This window comes from Dermacentor albipictus, unplaced genomic scaffold (genome assembly GCF_038994185.2).
Source record: "Dermacentor albipictus isolate Rhodes 1998 colony unplaced genomic scaffold, USDA_Dalb.pri_finalv2 scaffold_12, whole genome shotgun sequence".
Taxonomy (NCBI): Eukaryota; Metazoa; Arthropoda; class Arachnida; order Ixodida; family Ixodidae; genus Dermacentor; species Dermacentor albipictus.
In genome coordinates, this window is record NW_027225566.1 from 14,541,687 (window position 1) to 14,563,844 (window position 22,158).

Consider the following 22,158-nt stretch of genomic DNA (forward strand, 5'->3'; position numbering starts at 1 on the left):
AACAGAATCACGATTCTGTAGCGGCCTAATTGTGCGGTTTAACGTGGTTTCAGCTTCTTCCAGTTACACTAATATGAGCTCTGCAAAAAAAAAAAGAGTGATAGTGTGCATTCTGAACTATCAAGAAAAAACATGCAGATCAACGCACACGTTGGACTCTATGTGAAACGAACGTTCCAGTAAGCGGCTAATTAGGTGCTATACGACTAAAGGCGATCCGCACCAATGCGTTTACTTTCATGCTTTATCTCATGCATGCAGTGCTTATGCTTATCCACCGCATCAGGTTACAACCGTAATGCCGTCCATGTAACGTTCGTATGCTACATCTTTCGCAAGCTATGCAGATGTGAGCAGTCGACCGGCTAGAAAGAGAAGTAGCCATGGGAGTGTGAGACACACGATGAATTTCAACAGTTTGTGTCCAAGAACAGTAAACGTTGCTCGGTTTCCGTGTTATCGACGCCGCGAGGGGACGTCTGCGCTTCGCGCGTATGGCTTTGCCGGGATAACGATGTGGTACTGCTGACTAGCCGGCAAAGGGGCACTCGCTTTACAGGTGTGCAACTGGTAGTTTCTGTCTGACATGTTCATTTCTACCTCGTATATAAAGTACGCCGTGTTATCTGCACGCATGATTCATTATTTCTTGTTATGTACACGTCGCACTAATTAAAGCAAGAAGCCAGACTGATTACCTGTTTCACATAATCTCGGAAACATCACATCGTTGAATAATTTTTTCACAGACATTCGTGTGAAGTGGACTATATATGTTTAGGCGCCGGCCGTTTTGGCGTGTTTAGCTAATCGTTATGCATACTTATTACCAAAATAATGAAAATGTGATATACTTATTAAAAATATTGGTTTGGCGATGCACAAGATACACATCTTTCGGCGATGACTTTGGCACTGGTGAACTCTTTGATGTAATAATTAGGCGTAGCCAGGGATACGCTGAACAAAGATGAAGTATGCGCGCTTGCATATCTTGTTTGCAAGGTCAACCGCGCGCATAACCAAACGGCAGCAAGTAGATGGAATGTCCGCCCTCAGCGTTAGGACAGCCTCACAGCATTAAGTACACTCTGCCATGCAATGGGTGCCACCGCAGGTTTCACGTACCATCATCATGAGCCTGCCTACGCTAACTGCAGGGCAAAGGCATCTACCATATTTCTCCAACTACCCCGGTCGTGTGCTAATTGTGGCCATGTTGTCCCTGCAAACTTCTTAATCTCTTCCGTCCACCTAACCTTCTGCCACCCCCTTCCTACGCTTCCCTTCTCTTCGATTCCAGTCCATAACCCTTAATGACCACCGGTTTTCTTCCCTCCTCATTACATGCCCTGCCCATGCCCATTTCGTTTTCTTGATTTCAACAAAGATGTCATTAACTCGCGTTTGTTCCCTCACCCAATCTGCTCTCTTCTTGAGAGCAGATTGGGTGCAATGCCTCTTCAGCAATGCCTCTTCAGGTCATGAGGCATTGCGTATAGAGTTTGGCCAGTTTTCCTACAACACTCTGCCCACCATCCTCCAAGAAATCTGCTGTAACCTGATCCGCCCCAGCTGCCTTCCCCCTTTTCATAGCTCCCAAGGCTTTCTTTACTTCTTCCGGCGTTACTTGTGGCATGTCAAATTCCTCGAGACTGTTCCCTCTTCCATTATCTTCGTGGGTGCCACTGGTACTGTATAAATATCTATAGAGCTCCTCAGCCACTTGAACTATCTTGTCCGTATTAGTAATAATATTGGCGGCTTTCTCTCTTAACGTATACATCTGATTCTTGCCTATTCTTAGTTTCTTCTTCACTGCTTTTAGGTTTCCTCCGTTCCTGAGAGCATGTTCAATTCTATCCATATTATACTTCCTTATGTCAGCTGTCTTACGCTTGTTGATTAACTTCCAAAGTTCTGCCAGTTCTATTCTAGCTGTAGGGTTAGAGGCTTTCGTACATTGGCGTTTCTTTATCAGATCTTTCGTCTCCTGTGATAGCTAACTGGTATCCTGTCTAAGAAAGTTACCGCCGACTTCTATTGCACACTCCTTAAGGATGTCCATAAGATTGTCGTTCATTGCATCAACACTAAGGTCCTCTTCCTGATGTAAAGCCGAATACCTGTTCTGTAGCTTCAACCGCAATTCCTCTATTTTCCCTCTTACCGCTAGCTTAACTCATTGATCGGCTTCTTATGCACCAGTTGCTTCCGCTCCCACCTCAAGTGTAGGCTAATTCTTTATCTTACCGTCCTATGGTCACTGCAGCGCAGCTTGCCGAGCACGTCCAGATCTTGTATGATGCCAGCGTTAGCGGAGAGTATGAAGTCTATTTCATTTAGAGTCTCGCCATTCGAGCTTCTCCACGTCCACTTTCGGTTATCCCGCTTGCGGAAGAAGGTATTAATTATCCGCAAATTATTCTGTTCTGCAAACTCTACCAATAACTCTCCCCTGCTATTCCTATAACCTACGCCATATTCCCCACTGACTTGTCTCCAGCCTGCTTCGTGCCTACCTGACATTGAAGTCGCCCATCAGTATAGTGCATTTTTCTTTACTTTACCCATCGCCGATTCCACGTCTTTATAGAAGCATCAAGTATACTTTCTTGGATTTTTCCGTACTTTAGTCGATCCGCGAACGTTGTGAGGAGACGACGAGGCTAGTCCGGACCAGCGGGGGTCTGTGGCTGAAGACGACAGCATCTGTCGGAGATTATAAGCGAAGGAAATAAAACGCTTCGTGCAAGTGTTTTCTGCAGGTGCGTGCAACCTTATAACTTTAACGCTCGAATGTCGTCCTCCCCGATTTGTGCTTTTGCGCGTCTATTTATCTGCTGCATGCACGCCGCAGGCGCGTTCGCCTCGGCACTCCGTCATCGGCTGAACAGGGTTCCAGACAAGTCTGCGTCGAGTCGTGCTGCTAACACTGCAGAAATGTGCGCAGACGACGACCGCAGAGAAGAACGCCGCGTGCGTCTCAATAGGCGCCCTCGAGACGCACTCCCCCGCTGCAGCAGGCAAGTTCAAGGTCAACAGTAGCTGGTGGGAGCCGACACGGAGGATCGGCCTTCGCTGCTGTTTTGCTCGTTATCGAGCAAGACCTGGCGGGCCAGATGAGCTTTTCTTGCAGCGCATGCAAGAAGGGAGCGAGCTTCTCTTCCTGCCTTGACGAGGAGGGACAAGACGGAAGAACAAAATAGAAGAGCAGCGGTGCAGATGAGGTGAAATTGAGCAACAGAGCCACCCGTGAGCTTAAATGAGGGGCCGGATAGCTGGCTCGCCTCGGCCTGGCGGCTGGCTGCGAGAAAGCCGGCGGGAAAGCAAACACGCGTCGTACCTTACGTCCGCACAGTTGCGTACACTGCGGCCGCTGCCTTGCCGGCCACTGCACCGCCGGCGGCTCTGTTATGGCTCGAGCGGGAACACCGCTCACACGCCTCCAAGATTCTAACGGCTGGGGCAGGCCTCCCTTCGTTAGGGGCCGAGCGTCGCTGTGCGCCCAATAAGGGCGGTGCTGAGTCTGAAAAGTGGAGCGCGCTCTTACCCGGAGACCATAAAATGTACACTTGGCAGATGCGCTTAGACATTGCCGAGTGTGAGGCTAAAGGAATGGCAAATGCGGTGCGCAGCAATGCAAGTTCGGGCAGGGTCCGCTCGACAGTTCTCGCACGGAACAGAGATGGCTGACAGTTTCGGTTTCAGAACGTCTTTCTTTCTTGACAATTGTTGTAGCGCTGATGGTTTGGCTCTTTCACCCGAACTTGTTGCGCAGCGGCTACTCCTACTCTCACTGGGGAGCTCCACTGGAATGCTTGCACCGGCAGTACCGCAACCGTGACAGGTTATTCGCGTTGCGCGGTAATTTCGTTTTTCACGTAACGCACGCTGCTCAGTGCTTCTTTCCGAGGCACAGGGACAGTGTTTGACGATTATTGTACGCGTATAGGTGAATGGCAGTGACTCGTTGTGGCTTCGCTACCCGTAACTGGTGCTGCCTCCATGCAGCCCGTGTAGCGAACGCTCTAGCTGGCGCTGTTTGGCGCGTTCCCAGATTGCATCTCTTCACGATGGCCAGACTTGTCTCGTCCATACAAGTGCTTCACTTGACGGTCAAATGTGAGGGCCGTATTTAGTCGCGGATTGTTCGGCAAGTTTTCTGGCCAACTGCCGTTCTTTGTGTCACCACCAACAATTGCGCGAGATGGCAGCTGCTCGCCGCGTCGTTGCTCGGTGTCGCTGCGTCCCGCGGCGGCGTCCCGCCATCCGTCGGGAGCGACGGCTCGCGCCGAAACGCGCGGCTTTCTCGCGTGCTTCGCGGACTCGAAGGCCAGCAGTCGGAGCGAAGCCACCGCTGCACCCATCTCGCGGAACGCGGGCTGCCTGTTCCTCGGAAGAAACCCCGCTGCTGCCTGGCGGAATGAAAAGATATTCGAGGCAGCCGAAGGTCTTGATGCCGCCGCCGGCCTCATTAGAAGCGGACGACGGCTACTCTCTAAGGGAGGTATCGCAGGAGGTACGATCCCTCCCATCGCGTTCTCCTCGGACACACACGCGCAGCTTTCTTTTGCGCGCCGTAATTGCCGGCGTGCTCGCTCGCGGCGAGGCCTTCGCGGGGCGCCGCGCACCTCGGAGCTGCGCAGTGTTCCGCCCGCGGGCAGCACGATCGGCGGCTACATCAGGCCCCGCATCATTCATCCCCCGCTGCCTCGGGACCCTGCATGTTTCTCGGGCCGGGGGGTATGGCTGCCAGTATCGGTATACCTTGGAGCGTAATCTGCGAGAGCGAAACGAGAGCGAAACGACATCGGACAACCGAGGGTCGAAAACACTCGTCTTCAATTTCTCGTCGACCGAAGGCTGCTTCTGGCGCAGTTCCTGGCACCGTCTGTCGTTCTCGCTACTGGGCCTACGCGCGAGTTGGACCGAGACTGCATTGCGATGCCATCGTCCCCTTCGTTCCAGGTCGGAAAGCTACTTTCTTCCTCGGTATGGTGGCACGCACGAAGACTCTGGGACTGCTCTCGTTCGCCTTATGTGATAACCTTCAGACGCAGCTTCCGTTTCCGGCACGATACTGGCTACATGGAAAACGACGCAGGCCTTCGTACTCTGACAGAGCACCTATCCACGTTTCCGGAATGTACCGACTTCGCACGCGGCACAGAATTGGTAACAAAGACCGAAGCGCTCATGCTGGTGACGCAGAAGCGTCTGCACGGCGGTGCTCGGGGCGATTGGCGAATGCACGGTGCTTGTGACTAATTCCGACTCAACAATGGTTTATTCGGCCCTTACCGAACACACACACCAAAAATGTTATGCACATCCAACGCACGTCGTCTAATCTACATGAAGCGAAGTTTCCGTGAGCCGGTTGACCAAATGTTATAAATGTTATATATAAATTAGTCTGAAATATACAGGAACAAACATGCATAAACTGCGAGAAGAGGCTGCAGTATACCTGCAACATTATTGTAGAAATATTCATGTAAGATCTAGCTTGAATACCGCTGCTTTGTTTTCACTCACATTTCTCCACAAGAGAGCATTCTCTTGGTGCACGCATCATTCGAATAAATAACTTCGCGTCATCGCTGTTTGCATGACTCGCCCGGCTTTTTTTTTTTTTGCCGACAGAAGGAGGAGGAAAGAAAGAGAGAAGGCAGGGATGGTAACCAGAAATGCGTCTGGTTGGCTGCCCTAAACTGGGGGACGGGAAAGGGGGAATAGATAGATGAGGTAGAGAGAAGGAAAGGACGTGGTGAGTTCGCGCACGCGCGCGGAGGTCCTCACCAAGTCAAAGGCGCTTACACACATAGAGTTTCCTCAATTAATCACTAGAGGGAACTCTGGCACTAGTGTCTACGGGAGCTGCATTCGAAGTAGTTTAGTCAGCATAGAAATTATGGTTAGTAGATGGATTTGCCTAAACTTCGTCCTTCTGTCTTCAAACGGCTTCGTGACTTCGTAGACTCGTCATTTTCAACAATGTCCTGCGTAATAAAAAATTAACGAAACATTATTAAAATTGTCCGACGGCAGGATTCGAACACAGGACCTCTAGCACGCCCGCCCGATAATGAAACCATTACACACACAGATCGGCCTTTAACATCACAGTGTCTATATGCTAACAGACTACGCCAGACTGCGTGCAGCCCGAGTAAAATGGTCACGTCCATCTGTTCAAAATCGCGTTCAGGAGGTAAAAAACGAATGCCATGTGGATTGAGGGGTAGGTCTATCTTTAAATTTGTGTGTAATATATCCCAAAACATTATATAATTATTACAACCAACGAAAACATCTATGTTCAATCGTTTCAGCTTTGTTGCACAGAAAGCATCTGCTTCCCTATGGCACATAAATCCCTCTTCCTTCTAACCATGTTATAACAGGCAAGGTTCCCGTGTGAAGCTTGAAGAAAAATGTTTTAACCTTCGCCGGTATCCACATTTTTTATGCATTGACAGGGGACATAAAACGCCCTTACGAATTTATCGCGGGCAATCCAGTGCCCTGAGACACTCGGCGCCTTTCGATTTTGCCACCTCGACAAGCTGAAGCCTTGCAATTAGTAGCGATTGTGCATGTTCGCAGCATCTTCTGCACTTGGAAGAGTATAGATTGCTCTGAAATTTACGGCAGTGAAGGCGCATAAAGCGTAACAAACAAAGCCACAAGAACGTCTGAAGAACATCTGAAAAGCACGAAGATCAGACATATCCATGTACTTGACATCATTCCCATGGTGTATGAACGATTGCAGTGCCCGAGTTCCCTCTAGTAATTAGTGCATGAAACTGTATGCTTACATAGGCCAGTCGCCCCCAAGAAAGACAGTAGTGTCCTCACGGCTTTGTGAGCCGACGAGCGATGGGGACGGTCTTCAATCGATGAACTATCGGCCTGCACGCACAACGGCCGATCGTCCAGTCGTCGCAATGCGGTAGATAATGGTTGTCTTTCCGACTGAAATCGACGACAGTGGCACAATAAATGTTCTCTTAGCTGCCGCAGACGTCACACGCAGCTTGCACTGTCGCTCATTCCAATCACTGTAGTATAAGCCTTCGTGAAAGACACTCGTAACCACAGGCGGATATGGCAGCGATGCCTCACGTCGGTGAAGCCCGGTGGAGGTGGGAGTTGGAGCGAAGGGTAGTGAAGGGACAAGCGGAAGGGGCGCTTGTCTTTGCTTACCCTTCCTGTGTGCGTTGTCGTTTTGTTGCGCAAATTTTTTTTCTAATCAGCAGCGAAACCAGTCCTTAATGAAAGCAACCCCCCCCCCCCCTTCCGTTGATTTCTGTATCCTACGCCTTCGTTGTAATCCACCGTTCACGGTCAGCCGACGATCACGTGGGCGGAGCGCGAGGAGGGAAAGAATTTGATCTGAATCGTCACATTAACCCGGCCCTGGTGTTCCATTTAACGGGTGAGCGCGCTCAGTTCCAAATCGCTAAATAGGCTGGCTGCCGCAGTCCAAGTATCTGCTGCGTTCGTGCGGTTGCAGGTAAACGTGAAGCCTCGCCACGAACTGCGCGAGTCCTCCGCGAGGAGCAGCCCGGCCACGCTGGCGTAACACCGGTCGGGCCGCTTTCGCCTCGGCCGCATCCTCAGTTGTTGCCGCTTCCTGCTCGGCCCGCGGGCCCCTCGCTAATGGGACGGCGGCGACGAAAGTGAAAGCGGCCGCGACGCCGAAAGTTGTTTGCCGACTCTGAGCGCGCGTCGCTCGGGAATCTCCGTGGTGCACTGGGTGGACATAAATTTCTTTGTCTAACCAGCGGGGTGCAAGAGGAGCACCTGACGAGCGGCTGGCGAGCTTGAGCGCGGCTACCCGGACACTGTGCAACGTATACAGCGCAGCCTCGGTGCTTTCGCGTTTTTACTCGCTTCCTTTCTTCCGTTCGGCTTTCTTAACTCTGTTGGCTGTTGTTGTTGTTGTTTAGGGCGTTGACATGGCGCGGAGACTCTATGCAGCGCACTGAGATTCGTGGCATCGATTGCTGTACGTTTCTTTCTGCGCGGCAATGCTGTGCCATATGCGCATGTTTCTCTAGCCTTCTCTTTCCCATCCAAAGTGAAGATGCTCGAGCATAATTTCGCTCTTCAGTTTCGACTCAAGACGTGTATGTGGGCACGTTTTCTTGGAGCAGTGAAATGAACGGAACTTGAAGCGCCTTCACTGGCTTGAAGAGTAATCTGTTCAAGTTCGATGTCTGTACCGGCCTAATTATTGCCTCTTTTCATTTCCTGTCTTGGATTAACGAGACACCTTGCACCATTGTTATTAAAATCGTTATCGTTTTTAGTGTGTGTGTGTGTGTGTGTGTGTGTGTGTGTGTGTGTGTGTGTGTGTGTGTGTGTGTGTGTGTTTGTGTGCGTGTGTGTGTGCGTGTGTGTGTGTGTGTGTGTGTGTGTGTGTGTGTGTGTGTGTGTGTGTGTGTGTGTGTGTGTGTGTGTGTGTGTGTGTGATTATGCTCCCTTTGGAGCTGATAAGCCAGTTTGCGTGGAATAACCTAGAGTAGAGCCGCTGGTAAGAATCGCGAGTGAATCATACACCACAAGTCATTTTCAACATATCTGTAACTAATGAACTCTAAGAGAAGCAGCAAAGACTGATGCTCAGCCGGGCATGCCCCTCTATCTTTAATGAACCCTGATGTCGACACGAGAGTCCTGACAGCCAGATAAATATTTTTATTTTGTTGAAGCTCTAGCTCGACGTCCGCCTTTCAATGCACGATATTGCTGGAGAAAAAGGGAAGAAAACATTTTTAAGGCAGTGCCTGAGTGAATTGCGAGCGGGTCAGCTGAGGTTCTGAGAACGATACCCTAATGCACGGCTATAGGGAGAGGAGCTGTAGAAAAGCCCTTCTATATAGTCTCCGCGATCTCTGAAGCATGGACGTCTCTCTTTAGTTTTGTTTTATTACGGTAGAACATACCCGGTAATCACAGCGGCCAAGCGGATGTCCGCAAGCTTGGTTCTTTGTGTACGGCTCGCGGATGGGCCATTAGCCATGGCGATGTCAGCCGTCCTTGGCAATGGATCAAACGAGGCTACGCCGCCTTTCATCGTAGGAACTTGGCTTCTTGGGAGGCGCTGTTGGATGTAAGCGCTGCCGTGAAGCGCAAGTTTTGCGAATTCGCGACGCTGCGCAAACGGCCATCCCACAATTCTGTTTCTTTAATCTTCTCTTTAAAGCGAAGCTTAAAGTGCTCGATAACGTATTAAAAAGAACCTTCATGGGAGCAGAGCTATCAAGGTGAAACGTTGCGTAGAGTGAGCCAATCCATGTTAATAACCTCTGAGTCACTTGAAGGATGTCTCCGCAAAGCCAGTAATTAATTACTGGAATTTTAATGAACCTTGGCAGAGTAGATGGGCGCCGAGGCACCATCTGGATGACCGTCTAAAGTTTTCTGGCGATCTTGTGTAATTTTCTGCAGATTTAGGCGATCTGTAGCATCATTGTGCCTAAGTTTCGAAACCCTTGCTTGCTTCTAGCGGTTCGTTATTAATAGCTCACCCTGTTACTTCGTACATCTACTGATAGTTTTGCAGATATTAGTCAAAACATTTTTTCCCTTCGCAGCCGTTAATTGGTAAAGTTGATGAATGACTTTCCCTGCTACGTGCAGATATATTTAAATGAGGCAACACTGCATGCGTAGTTGTTGTGTTAAGTAACATGGCCAAATCTCTACCAACGACAGCACAGCCAGCCGCATATTGTGTGTTTCTTCATAGCACACTTTTGTTGGTGTCCTCAGACCCCGTTGCGTTCGGCTTCCTCTGTCAAGCGACAAGCTTTACGTTGTTTTTGTGCGACAGGCGCATTGACAAGAAAACTGCCGCAAACCTCCTCGAAGGCGACGTATGAAGCAGTTGCTCGCGTCGCTAAAGGGCACGAGCCACGTCGCGCACACATAACTGCGCTGTCTTCGGTATGGCGTGGCGCACCGTGGCGCACCTCCCAGACAGGGGTGCGTGCAACCCCCCGGCTGCTGTTGGTGATGATGGTAAGGAGTTTTATTGGCAGCCCCTTGGAAGCGGGGCGGAGACACTCACCTAGCTAGCCTGCTCTGTTCTAATCATATACACGGAACTGGTCCCATTAGCTAGGCGTTGTGAGGAGCTGCAGGACAGCCCACCTAGAAAGAATAAAACGAGCATTGCGACGTGCAATCTACGTGCTGTTGTTTCTTTACGCCTACAGAGAGTTTGCGTACTATGTGTGCTAAATTGATTTTCTCGTTATCCTTCTGTACAAAGAGACAAAAGCGGACACGCCTACAAACCAGTCGTCTCACTGTTTGAAGGTTCCTCCGATGCTTTCGCCTTTCGTAATTTTTCGTTAATATTGTGCCGGCATCATATCCTTGGCTATTTTTTCGCTCCTTCTCTCAGTACGTCGGTGCAGCTATTTGACGTCACACGTGGCACAACGTGCAGTTGGACACGTGTCGGTGGCACGACAATGACGGAGGCCACCGCCTTGGAATGTTGCGTGCACTTTTTCACTTTCGTTATATTTCCTCCTCTACGCGCCTCATATTAGATTCCACGTTCTAATCACTCTGTCTTCCAAATGCCAACATGCCCGAGAAATAATTTTTCACATGCGCTACAATTATTAGACGGTGATTACACGGCATATGGGCAAGACAGGGAGGGAGAAGAATTACACACACCACGTGAAAGGGGAGTTACGGCCGAATCCGCCGATGGCCCTGGAATGCATAATGCATTCAGCATTCAACGATTATAATAGTTTTTGGTAGCCAGCATCGTAAAATACAAATTAAAGAAAAGAAATAGTTGGGTTTGACTAAGCACCGGCGATAAATTTCTTGTACGCTCGTATATAGTCGTGTTGATTTACATAAATGAGTAGTTTAATTTAATTTAATTTTTTTCTTTTTGCCATCGTGTGGCCTCGAGCAAAAATGAAGTTTTATTGTTCTGGTGCCGCGGTCCTTATATTCAAGCACAAGGCTCGACACCTCGCAAGCGTACGATGCATCGGGTCTTGATCCAACAATCTTCGTCTGGTAAAACGGTCTACGAACTCCACTCAGTGAAATGTGCTAGCCTCAGTGACCGATTGTACGCGTGATGGTCAGCGCCACGTGTTCGCACTGCTATATAACACCCCCCCCCTCCCATTTCTTCTTACTGTCTTCTCATTCCTTAAAGCATGCCTTCCACTGTCCTGCTTAGGGTACACCCTAAAAATTTTAACACCCTTAAGGGTGTAAATGACTTGTCCCATGGGTGACACCCTTTTTGGGTGTATTGCTACACCCCAAGCAACGGGATGCAAATTAACACCCCACAAAAGAAGGGGTGTTAATATGACATCACCTCACCTATGGGTGTAAACCAAACAACATCCTTTCTATATGGGGTGTAACACAGACACCCCTTTTCAATACGGGTGTAGCTTGGACAACACCCTTCCAAAAGGGTGTTATCCCTGCAAGCATTTTAGCGTTCACTACAGCCATGTAGTTAATGGGCAGACTAGCTGTTGTGAATGCTGCCTAGCCTTAGCTATGGTACTACCTTGTTCAGTATGAGCCAGAATCGGTGAGGCGTCCTCATATTGCGCTTCTGGTCAGTCATGTGGTAGCATAACGTGCGACCTTTTCAGGCAAACAATTTAAGGTTTCGCCATTGCAGCAAGGCACACAGGCCATGCTTTTCGTAATCTTCCTCTGCAGTGATAGTACACTGCCGGCAGGATGCAGAGCGCAATAACAATGCGCGCTGCACTAAGGACACAGGATCTCCCGCACCTTGGTGCACCAGTACTTATAACCCCGTGGAAACAGCACACAGCCAAAAGCATGGATGCATTTTAGAATTAAAAACCTCCACTTTTCTTGGTCAAAAATTTTCGCAACATCAGCTCGACCAGGAGGGAAAGACACCACAGCTCGTTGTTGTAGCTCATATTGAATGCAATAGAGCACAAGCAATGCATGGATTGGCGACGGTAACAAGTGCAGTACTACAGAAGCATATGTTTGCCTGTCAAGAATTTTGCCGTTTTAAGCACACATTCTATACATCTATTCATCAAAGTTGTCATTCATCTTCACGGGATGCTTCTACTAGTACATTCACACATATGACTTAAAGGTAGCACTGAAAGCCAAAGAACAAAGTGCTTCCACGCCGAATAATGTTTCAGCATTTACGAACAAAACAGCATGTGTAGCTGTGCATGCTGTTCAATATATAAGCATGCACTATTACCTGAAATATATGTATGCTCCATTTACTGCCAGTGACCTGCTTATACCCAATAATTTAGTTTATTTTTCACCATGTGCTTGCATTGAATATTCCACAGGCATTGTAAGTTAAGCTACCAAAATAACAATCAGCTAGTCTAACGTTACCTAATTGAACAAAATCATTGTAAAATTTGTGACGAAATGTCAGAAGAAAAGTATTTATTTCATTAAAGAGAAATGGTTACATAATAATGTTTGCACATTTTAAATGTAAAAAGGAAAATAAGGAGTAAAACCATACCAATACAAAGACATAAGCACCGAATAATGGCACAGGCTTGATGAATTAAATTTTAAGCAGAACAGTTTTTTTTAATTACCTGACTACGAACTATCACATGTTTTCATTCGAAAAGCACTGCATGTTATTATAAAGCACAAAAATAACCAGTCACACAAGTAAGAACAAGTCTGAGTGTGTCTTTAACACAAGCATAGAAAGTTGGGCGAGTTGGTACAGTAACATGATCTTGTATTGTAGCGCAAAGTGACACGGACATAGACTAGATAGAAGCAGACAAGATGAGCGCTAACTGTAAACTAAATTTTTATTGAAACGAAGAACATGTATATATATATATATATATATATATATATATATATATATATATATATATATATATATATATATATATATATATATATAACCAGGAGGGAAACCAGACGACAAACAAAAGCCATCAGCCATCAACTGCGTGGCAAATCTGAGTGCAAGCTATTCTCTTATCAAGTATACCTGTAGGCAGTGCGACCAATGTGCTCCCAAGATATACGAGGCATTAGTCATTGCAGAGTTGTAAGAACATGACAATCCTAGGATGATTATGTTCTTGAGGCATTTTTCCCCACTTTCCATCTTTTGGAACGTGTATACTTTTGTCATGAAAACAAAAATGCTACAACTGGCGTGTGATATATTTTGCGTCTTATTTCCTAGCAGCTCACTGAAACTAGCCACGATGACAAATTCAAATGCCGTTACCTCATCAGAAATTCAAATTTCTTAAACACAAACAAAACCAGATAGGCATTAGAGTGAGCATCACCCAAATACATTAGACTGGTTTAAAGTTATTGCACCACTTTGTGCCAGGTAAAAATGTTAGAAACATCAAAAATGTTAAGATTCTACGGCCAACCCTGAAAACTAAATAAAAAAATCATTAAGCTTTCTTAAACGGGTACAGGAGCTTTACAACTGGCCGTCTTGGTGATGGACACGCAGATAGATGAGCAGCCATTCCACTGAGACGAGAATGTTGAGGGCTTCGCATGGAGGTCTGCGAGACACTGCAGAGTAGTTCTTGGTCCACATGAAGGAGGTTGCTTGCATACACATCTGGGCCACCATACTGAATGCATGATGTTACCGGAACCTTTTCCCCCTGCATTGTGGTAAAAAAGCATGGTTAAGTTTATACGATATTTAATATGCAAAAAAAGAGGTGAGGCATGCAGACAGGACACTAGAGTACAGAAGTGAACATGAACACGAAAAACATGAAAAATTTCATTGAATTGTTTTATCAGATAAAATTTTTATACTATGTGTCATTCATTATGAGGGTTCATAACCACAACATATTTAACATATAAGCAGGTAGAATTATCAGCTTGCTCAGTTTGCACAAGCTCGTTTGAGGCAAGAAACCGAGTTTCACAAACACAACCTCAACATTCTTGATTGAAAAAGGAACACCTCAGATAATATGCATTCCTGTGAGTGGGCATTGCACAGTTCAAGAAAAACAAATTAAAACTCACAGACCGAAAGCGAATTAATTGATAGGTTTTAGTAGCACAAGGGCATCTTTGGCCAATGAGCGCCAAGTCTATACTGCAAAAGATGAACTTAGTGCATCTTTACAAAGCAAATACATAAAGATGACTAATCCCTCTCTGCACTACAGTTGCTTTCCTCTAGCGTGAAGTCATTTTAATGCATTCACACGTACATACACACGCTACACCCAAGTGTAACAGCTGCAGAATTAAAATTGGGCAGCAACAAAGTCGCAACCTTTAACCATTGATCCCAAGCTGTACTAGTGACTGGAGGTAGTACTAATATCGCCAATGACGAGTCGCACTCTTTCTGCCCGATGTTACGCTGCTCTTATTGTCAAAGATGAGTTACAGTCGGCATTGAGGGAAAGCTGCCCGCAAGAGCAGCTCCTATTTTTGTGTTATTTATAACCAGAGACCAATGAAGTAATATATCTTTAGAATGAGAATGACACCGAAAAATTGAGTATGTAAAAAATTTGGTACATTTTTCCGGAATTAACTTGGGGGTTAACGGCTAAAGAGGCAATCCAGAAACTAGAACAAGTTTTGACATGTTTGCTACCAGTGAATGCTAGAAAATATGTTGGCATTCTGTAGTTTTGTCCAACAATGCAAAAGGGATTATTTATAACTGAGGAAATAAATGGAAAAGTATCATGAAGTATATTTCGTGAATGTAATGCAGAATCACTCAACTTCTGTTACTATATAATCTCCACTTGATTAACCTGCACTTTCTGAACTAGTTCAGGAGGTGCTGCATTTCACTACTCATTCCACCAGTTCAACGTGGCAGCAACTGCATGTTGTGATTTGTTTTAGTAAGTGCAGGCTTTGTACAGGGAGAGTTCACAGCATTCCCTGCACTTGGCCGAAAGGTAGTGCATGTTTACGCAGCAGGTGTGGTGCCGCTTCTGCACGAGCAAAGTGCAGAAATAAGAGTTTCATACAATAATTACTAGAGGGAACTCTGACGTTAGTGTCCACAGGAGATCGAACAAGAACGGCTGCACCAGCATGGAAATTATGGGAAATACATGGATTTGCCTAAACTTCATCTGTTTGGCTTCAAACGGCTTTGTGACTTTCTAAACTAGTCATTTTCAACAATATACTGTGTAATAAATAAATAAACATTAAAATAGTCCGACAACAGGATTCAAACACAGGAACTCTAGAACAGAAGTCTGACATTGAAACCATTAAGCCACGGAGGCATGTAACGACAAGCGAGTGCAACGCCCTGATGAATTTGTCGCGGGCATACCAGTGCCTTGAGACGCTTGGCGCCTTTTGATTTGGCCACCTGGACAAGCTCAATCGTTGCAATTAATAGCAATTGTGCATGTTGGCGGCGTCTTCTACACTTCGAAGAGTATAGACTGCGCTGAAATTTACGACAATAAGATTTATATAGGGTATAATATACCAAGCCACAAGAACGTCTGAATTCACAAGCACAAATATCAGACAAATCCATGTGCTTCCCATCATTCCCATTGTGGTGCGACTCCAGCACCAGAGTTCCCTCTAGTAATTACTGTAAGAAACTATGGCAGAAACAGGAGTAATAAACTAAGTTTTGCTGTCCCATAAATCTTACTGGTCATTAATTCCAAGTTTTAGTGCAGTCACATGTCTAGTAGGCAATTGTTGTATTTTGCATAAACATTGCAAAGCCAACTGTGATGAATGTTCACTATGGTAAATTATTTATGATCGAGTATCATAGACTATTGAAGCAACCTCTGGAAGGCAAGTTAAGTAATTTTCTTATTAGCAGCCTTTAAACAGCATTCGAGCATATGACACATGCACCTCAGATATGCAGATATTTCCTTGACTCGGCAAGAAGCGATGCTTCATGTTCCACGAGGCTACTTCTATCAAAGCAGTATTGGTGCTCTCTAAAAACAATGCCAATGAAGATGATCCAAATATTTTTCAGGGGCAACAGTTATGCCTGAAATCATGCTAGATTAGGTTTTTTAAACACATGCTGAGCATGTTAGAAGTGTTTCTTAAAGTCCTCCTATTTATTAGACTAGTCATATATCTGTACACAAAGGCTACTATTTAGGTCCCATGCTATATCATCATCTTAACAAAAACTTCACTTAGTAATACACATGCTGTGATAAGATTTGAGACCACATTGAGATGCTGAACAAGGTGAATTCATTATTTTTAAAATGAAGCTCCTGTTCTTCCAAACGAGAAGAAATGATACTGAGGGTCAAAATATTTCTGAATCACAGCTGGAAGATGCCAGGGACGGCACGTGGAAACTTATTTGTAACTTTCTATTTAAATGTAGAAATGATAAAGGGAAATGAAAATGGTCAAAAAAAAAACAACCAGGCATGGGGGAGAACGAACCTACAGCCTCTGCATTAGGCATGCGATGCACTAACCACTGTGCCACCGAGGCAGCATTCAACCGTCCACAATGGCCCCTCAGATTGTCGACGCTCGAACACGGCCGTAGTACCACAGTGGTTAGTATATCACATGCGTAAAGTGAAGGTTATGGGTCCGTTCCCCACCCACAGGTGGATATCTTTTTAATCCACTTTCACTTACCTAGAATTTATCATTTCTATACTTCATATAAAAAACTTAAAACATGTTCCTGTATGCTTTCCTTGGCCTCATTATCTGCTGGCTTCTTCCAGTTCTGTTACTTCCAACACTTATACATATTCTAATCTGGTAAGTAAACAGTTTTGCATGATGCTGGAATGCAATACATAACATTATTGCAGGGCCGTGTTATGTAGAATGTCGTACATTGCCCAGGCAAGGTGTATTAATGTCCATCTGAAAAAAAAAAATTCCCACTCTAGGCAGAAATGCTGTGTACTGCTGTGTGCAACAGGGTTTAATGAAAACAACTTGTTCAGAAATAAAGCCACCAAACAACGAGGTAATATGAAAACCAGATGAAAATTTGTGCAGTTGCGTTTTAAAAATTTAGCACAGCAACAGATGAAGAAATAATGAAGGAAGCGCGAAGATGGTTTATTTTGGACACACGAGGCAATATACTTGAAAGATGCATATGAGCTTACACGTGGAGAAATATTGTTTATGTAGCAGCTAAACTACCAACAGGCCTAGAGCACACTGATACAAGGTGTCGAGCATGTAAATCTTATGCCCTTAAGTCAAAGAAACATGGCTGTTTCTCATGATTCGCTACACATGGCTGGCTCACACAACTTAGCCACTTCTATATATGCCTTGTAATACCAGGTGGTCTGTATGACATGTGCAAGCTTTAAATATGTATAAGTGCCACGTAGCTAGACAGCACCAAGGTAATGTCGTTTGCCATCGTTTTGAGGAAGTGAAACCAATTCTTGCATTCTTCCTAATTAGGTAATTAGTTATTAACAATTATTTAACTGCTCAAATATTTTATTCAAAGCAAAAGTGTCAGTGCGAAAATTGTAGAGCATCCTGAAAAATTCCCAATCCAGCTTTCTACTGCTCAGCAGGTGCAACAAATTTTTTTTCAAGCTTGAAAGAAGCCAGTGAACACATGCATGAATGAACACATGCAAGAAGTGCCGTGCAACTAACCGCTCGTGCACCTGAACACCATTTGGCTCCTCCTTTCATGCTTGAAAAAAACTTTTTGAAAAGAATATTTTAGAAATTGATTAATTATTATTGACTATGTTTTAGGCAAAATGCATGAAATAGTGTGACTGCCACTTCCATTTTCGGCGACATGAATTGACTCCATTTGCATGTCCAAATTCAGCTATTCATGGTGCGTGTTTTGAGCTGGTTCTGTAATTTAGGCTGGTTTTGAGTAACTGAAGCTTCGCACCCTAATAATGGAATCAGCCTAAAAAGAAATTGGTACATAAACGGTCGCTGTCAGTACTCCATACTCCTTTAACTCAGTGCAGTGCTTGTGAGCCAAGAAGTTGGTAGTTCTAAGCAGTATTTCTCATTTTGACCTGGTGTTATAGCCCACTTACTATGATGCCATGCTGCTCAGTCATGCTGCTCCCAGCTTCAATCTAGGCCATGGCAGCTTCCCTCCAATGAGGGTAAAGTGCAATAACGCTTATGCACTTAGATTCAGGTGTACATTAAAGAAGCCAGGTTCTCAAAACTTTAGGTTTTGGAAATTAAAAGCCCATAATCTTATATTAAAATCTAAAGGTGCTTTATTAGGAGCAGGGGCACCATTTTGAGCTTTTACTGCACTGCCATGGCACCAAGAAGCTCCAAGTAAATAAAAACAATTTCTTAGACAATGTACATGTCTTGCAAACATTTACAAACACTTCTCTGCATGCACCTCTGTTGCTGTTATATTTAGATCCGTATGCCAAGGCGGGTTATGATGTTAGAACATGTTTCAAACTTTTTTTTACCGCTTTAATGTTGTTGGTTATTTTGCATCTCACTGTGTGTCGAACGCACATTTCAGTGCATCAATTTCTTCAGAAAGTGCGCTCCTCTTTATTTATTTGTGCATGCAAAAATGGTTCAGAACTGCTTTCTGAAGGTCTGTATAACAAGCAAAAAACAATTCTATGAAGGCTGCACAAAGAGAAAGGATTGGTTTGTAAACAAGTTATTTAGTTCTTAAAAAAGAGAGGCAGCTGTCAGTATTCTGTTACAAAGTAAAAATTGCCCCTACCTGGCTCTGCTTCATTTTCCGATGTTGATGGTCCATTCGGGAGCACTCAACTGATAGGCTGCACTTTGGCGATGTCGGGTGTGCTGTCACCAGGCAGAAGGTCGATCGACATCCTCACCAAAAGTCGAGTCCAAACGCTATAAAAGAAATATCTCATCATTTTGCTATCAGTTTTGTCATCTTGCGTGTTTCACGCACGGCCGTCAGTGAAATATTTCGTCACTTGGATACTGAAAGAAATTCAAGCATTTTCTGGCAGCCAAGCTGATGATGATGATGTGTGGTGTTTTATGGTGCAAGGGCCAGGTTTGACCAAAGGGCGCCATGACAAGTGGTAATGTTGATGTATTATGGAAGATGTGACTTGGCTGTAAACTGGCCTAAAAATTGTCGCTATAAAGTGCGTAAAATCTACGTGCTATAAAATTATGGCGATGACTAATGACGAATACTATCAACATTAAAATCCATCGTGGAAGAATGATGCAAAATAGAAAATATATAGGATGGTAAAATTACTTGGAGTACTGCTGCCTCGCCAGAGCCCTTGAAACACAAGGGCCTAGAGGCATGTGCTATACGAAAGAGCTATCACAGCGGCATCCTCTGAAGAGAGGGCGGCAGCCAAGCTGAATACACAGTAAATGGAGAACAATAAAGAGCAAATGCAGTTGTCACATTAGATTGATCATGTACAGCAGAAATGGAAAACAAATCAGTGATACTGCGTCTGTTGGCTTTGAATGCAAGAAACGTAAAAACAGGAACTTGCAGCCACGCCACTTTGAATTTCCCGCGTTTGCTAGACCTCACAAGTTTGGCATCGTCCGGTAGTCGGGGATAGTAACCGCTTAAAGTCAAGATGAACGAGCGTTGGCATAAATTAACAGGATACTTAACCGGGCAATATTGGCGCATAAAACAACTCACGTAGCGAAGCTACTGTTAATTACCCTATGACGCATCTGCGGGCGGTGGGGTTCGGGCGAACAATTCAAAAAGGAATGAGAGTTTCACTTGTTTCACGCCTACTAAGCTAAGACAGAATTTGAGTTTCTTACTAAACTATACTGGATATTTACACTCCGAATAAAACGCAGGAAATTTTGTTACGTCATATTGCATACGTATGAGTGAGGAAATTGTTTTTATTGTGTTCTGCCCAGACGGCATGCAGCAGCAACCACTCTCATGCAACAAAAAGCATTAAACTGGTACTCGCGGCACGGGAAACATACACATCCAGCGCCAACGTTACGCCTCTTGGAGTTAGAACTAAGCACGATCAAGCCAGTTTTCTAGCCTTCACAACGCATGAACACGACCAACATCGAACGAAACAACTCTCTGCGCTCGAAAATTATTACCGCTTCCATTTACATACCTATCGCAGCCACAAGCAAAAGTAGATGGGCTAGCCGTCCACAAGCCACAGGTTAGACTGAAAGCAACACATTGCGGTAACGAAAAACAATTTCCACGCTGACTTAGCAGCTTCGGTGTGCTCTAAGTGCCAAAGTTCTCGTTTGCCGCTCGAAATTCACACCATGATGACGGGCACTGCATCTTTCACATGAAATATTGCACGCTTTGCTCCGGAACTCAATAGGAGGGCGAAACGCATTTGCACGTACCTGAAATCCGCATGCCGGAAACCCGTCGACGCTTCCGAGAACGGGGCGCACAGCCATACACCCGTACGGCGGCTTGACTTGGACGTGAGGCACTTCTATCAAACATTTCACATGCGACATGTTTCACACCGATTGCGCGAGCACCAGAAAATGACGCAGGCCGCATTGCGACGCCGAGCAGACGTGCAGCCACCGATGCGCTGTGTGCGCGGATTGCAGAGAACAAAACCATACGAAACGTCAGACGCGAGAAGATGGCGGCTCTCGTTGAGGAGACGAAGCGGACGAAGCAATGACGCGCGAATGAATGTTGCCAACTGTTGGTTCCGCGTTACGCCGGCGGTGGCGGCTTTAGTGGCGTGTGTTGCGGCTGTCTAATTTTTTATTTCTTTTCCCCAAACAGTATAGCTAAGATCAGTTCTTTGTTTGAATTTTTGTCTTTGTCTTTTTATGCTATAAGCGGCCAATTATGGCCTCTCAGGTTCGCGCGCGCCAGCTTCGCGCGCAAATCTCAGAGGCCATAAGACAACTCGTTAGGAAGTGCCGTTATTGTCGTTGTTAACGTTTCATCATCCTTTCTTCAACTGAGATAGAAAGGTAGTGTCCCTTTTCCCGGGGCTCGGAGGGGGCGATCAAGACGGCATCGCTCAGCGGGGGGCGGGGGAGTAGGTTGGTGTTGGTTCTCATCGCGAAATTCGCGAACCCTGCGATTTTTTTTTTTATAACGTAAGCATTTCTATATTTCCCCAACAAGAAAAACCATCCGTCCATCAGTCCGTACAGCACGATATCTTTCAATATAGAACCCGCAGCAGCGAGTGAATTCACCTTCGTGCTAGCTCTCGCTTCAACGCGACCGAAGCGGCGAGAACACTGCGATCACGAAGCTTTCAGCTTATGCCGCACTATGCGCTTTCCGCAGATCACTTTCAAGATAGGTGTATGCGCGTCTGTTTTCAAAGCGAAGTAAACGGTGAGAACACAGCGCGTGAAGTTTTCAGCAGTGGGAACACTCAGTCCACAATGCAGTTCGCTTTCAAGATACGGTTCGCGCGGCCGTGCCACAAGCAGCCGCGCTGGAAAACGGTTGATAATGGTTCGACGCGGATGAAAAGGGCTAAAGAGCGATAACGGCTCAAAACGAACGTAACGTCACCAGCGCGCCTGGCCCCGCCACTTGCAGTACTTCGCTTGCGCCGCCTACCAGAGCAGCTCGTGTCGCCGCAGCGCTGTCGCTTATACTTGTCGGATCAAGTCTCATAACATTGATAACGACATGGACTGCGTGTAGAGGAGGAAGAGTCACAATGCTTACGCACACTTAGACAAATTCGAGAGGAGTTCCTGTGTGATTTTTTACCGGAAATGTACAGTCAGCGGTGGGATCCAGAGTTGACAATGCCTATAAGAGGGGTGCCAAGCTTTTTTTTTTGTGAGAGTCTTGCCCAGCTCCCAAAGATCTGCTCAAGCTAAGACTTGCTGATGGCTGCATGTGTTTTTTTTTTATTGTCGCATGCCCTCGAACCGCCACGAATCCTACAGTGTAATGGCATTAGAGCAGTATTCACGCCCAAAGGGAAATGCAGCCGGTAATTGGGCTGCCTAAGGTTTGCGGCCCGGCGGCAGCGTAACCAGAAAATTTTTTCGTGTTAGGGGGGGGGGGGGGTCCCAATTGACCGTGGAGCGGGAAGGAGCGGGGCCATTTCCATAGCAGAAAAAATTTTACTGTTAGTGAGCGTTGCAAGTGCCCGG

General features: G+C 45.9%; 1 long non-coding RNA gene across 1 annotated transcript; it reads right to left on the minus strand.

Moving 5' to 3' along the window:
- Nucleotides 1-12,988: 12,988 nt before the first annotated feature.
- LOC139051521 (uncharacterized) lies at nucleotides 12,989-20,637 on the minus strand. The gene is made up of 3 exons (XR_011509416.1): nucleotides 20,407-20,637; nucleotides 18,773-18,909; nucleotides 12,989-13,706 (listed from the first exon to the last, which is right to left on the minus strand). It is a non-coding gene; the product is annotated as an uncharacterized lncRNA (long non-coding RNA).
- Between the last annotated feature and the right edge of the window lie 1,521 nt (nucleotides 20,638-22,158).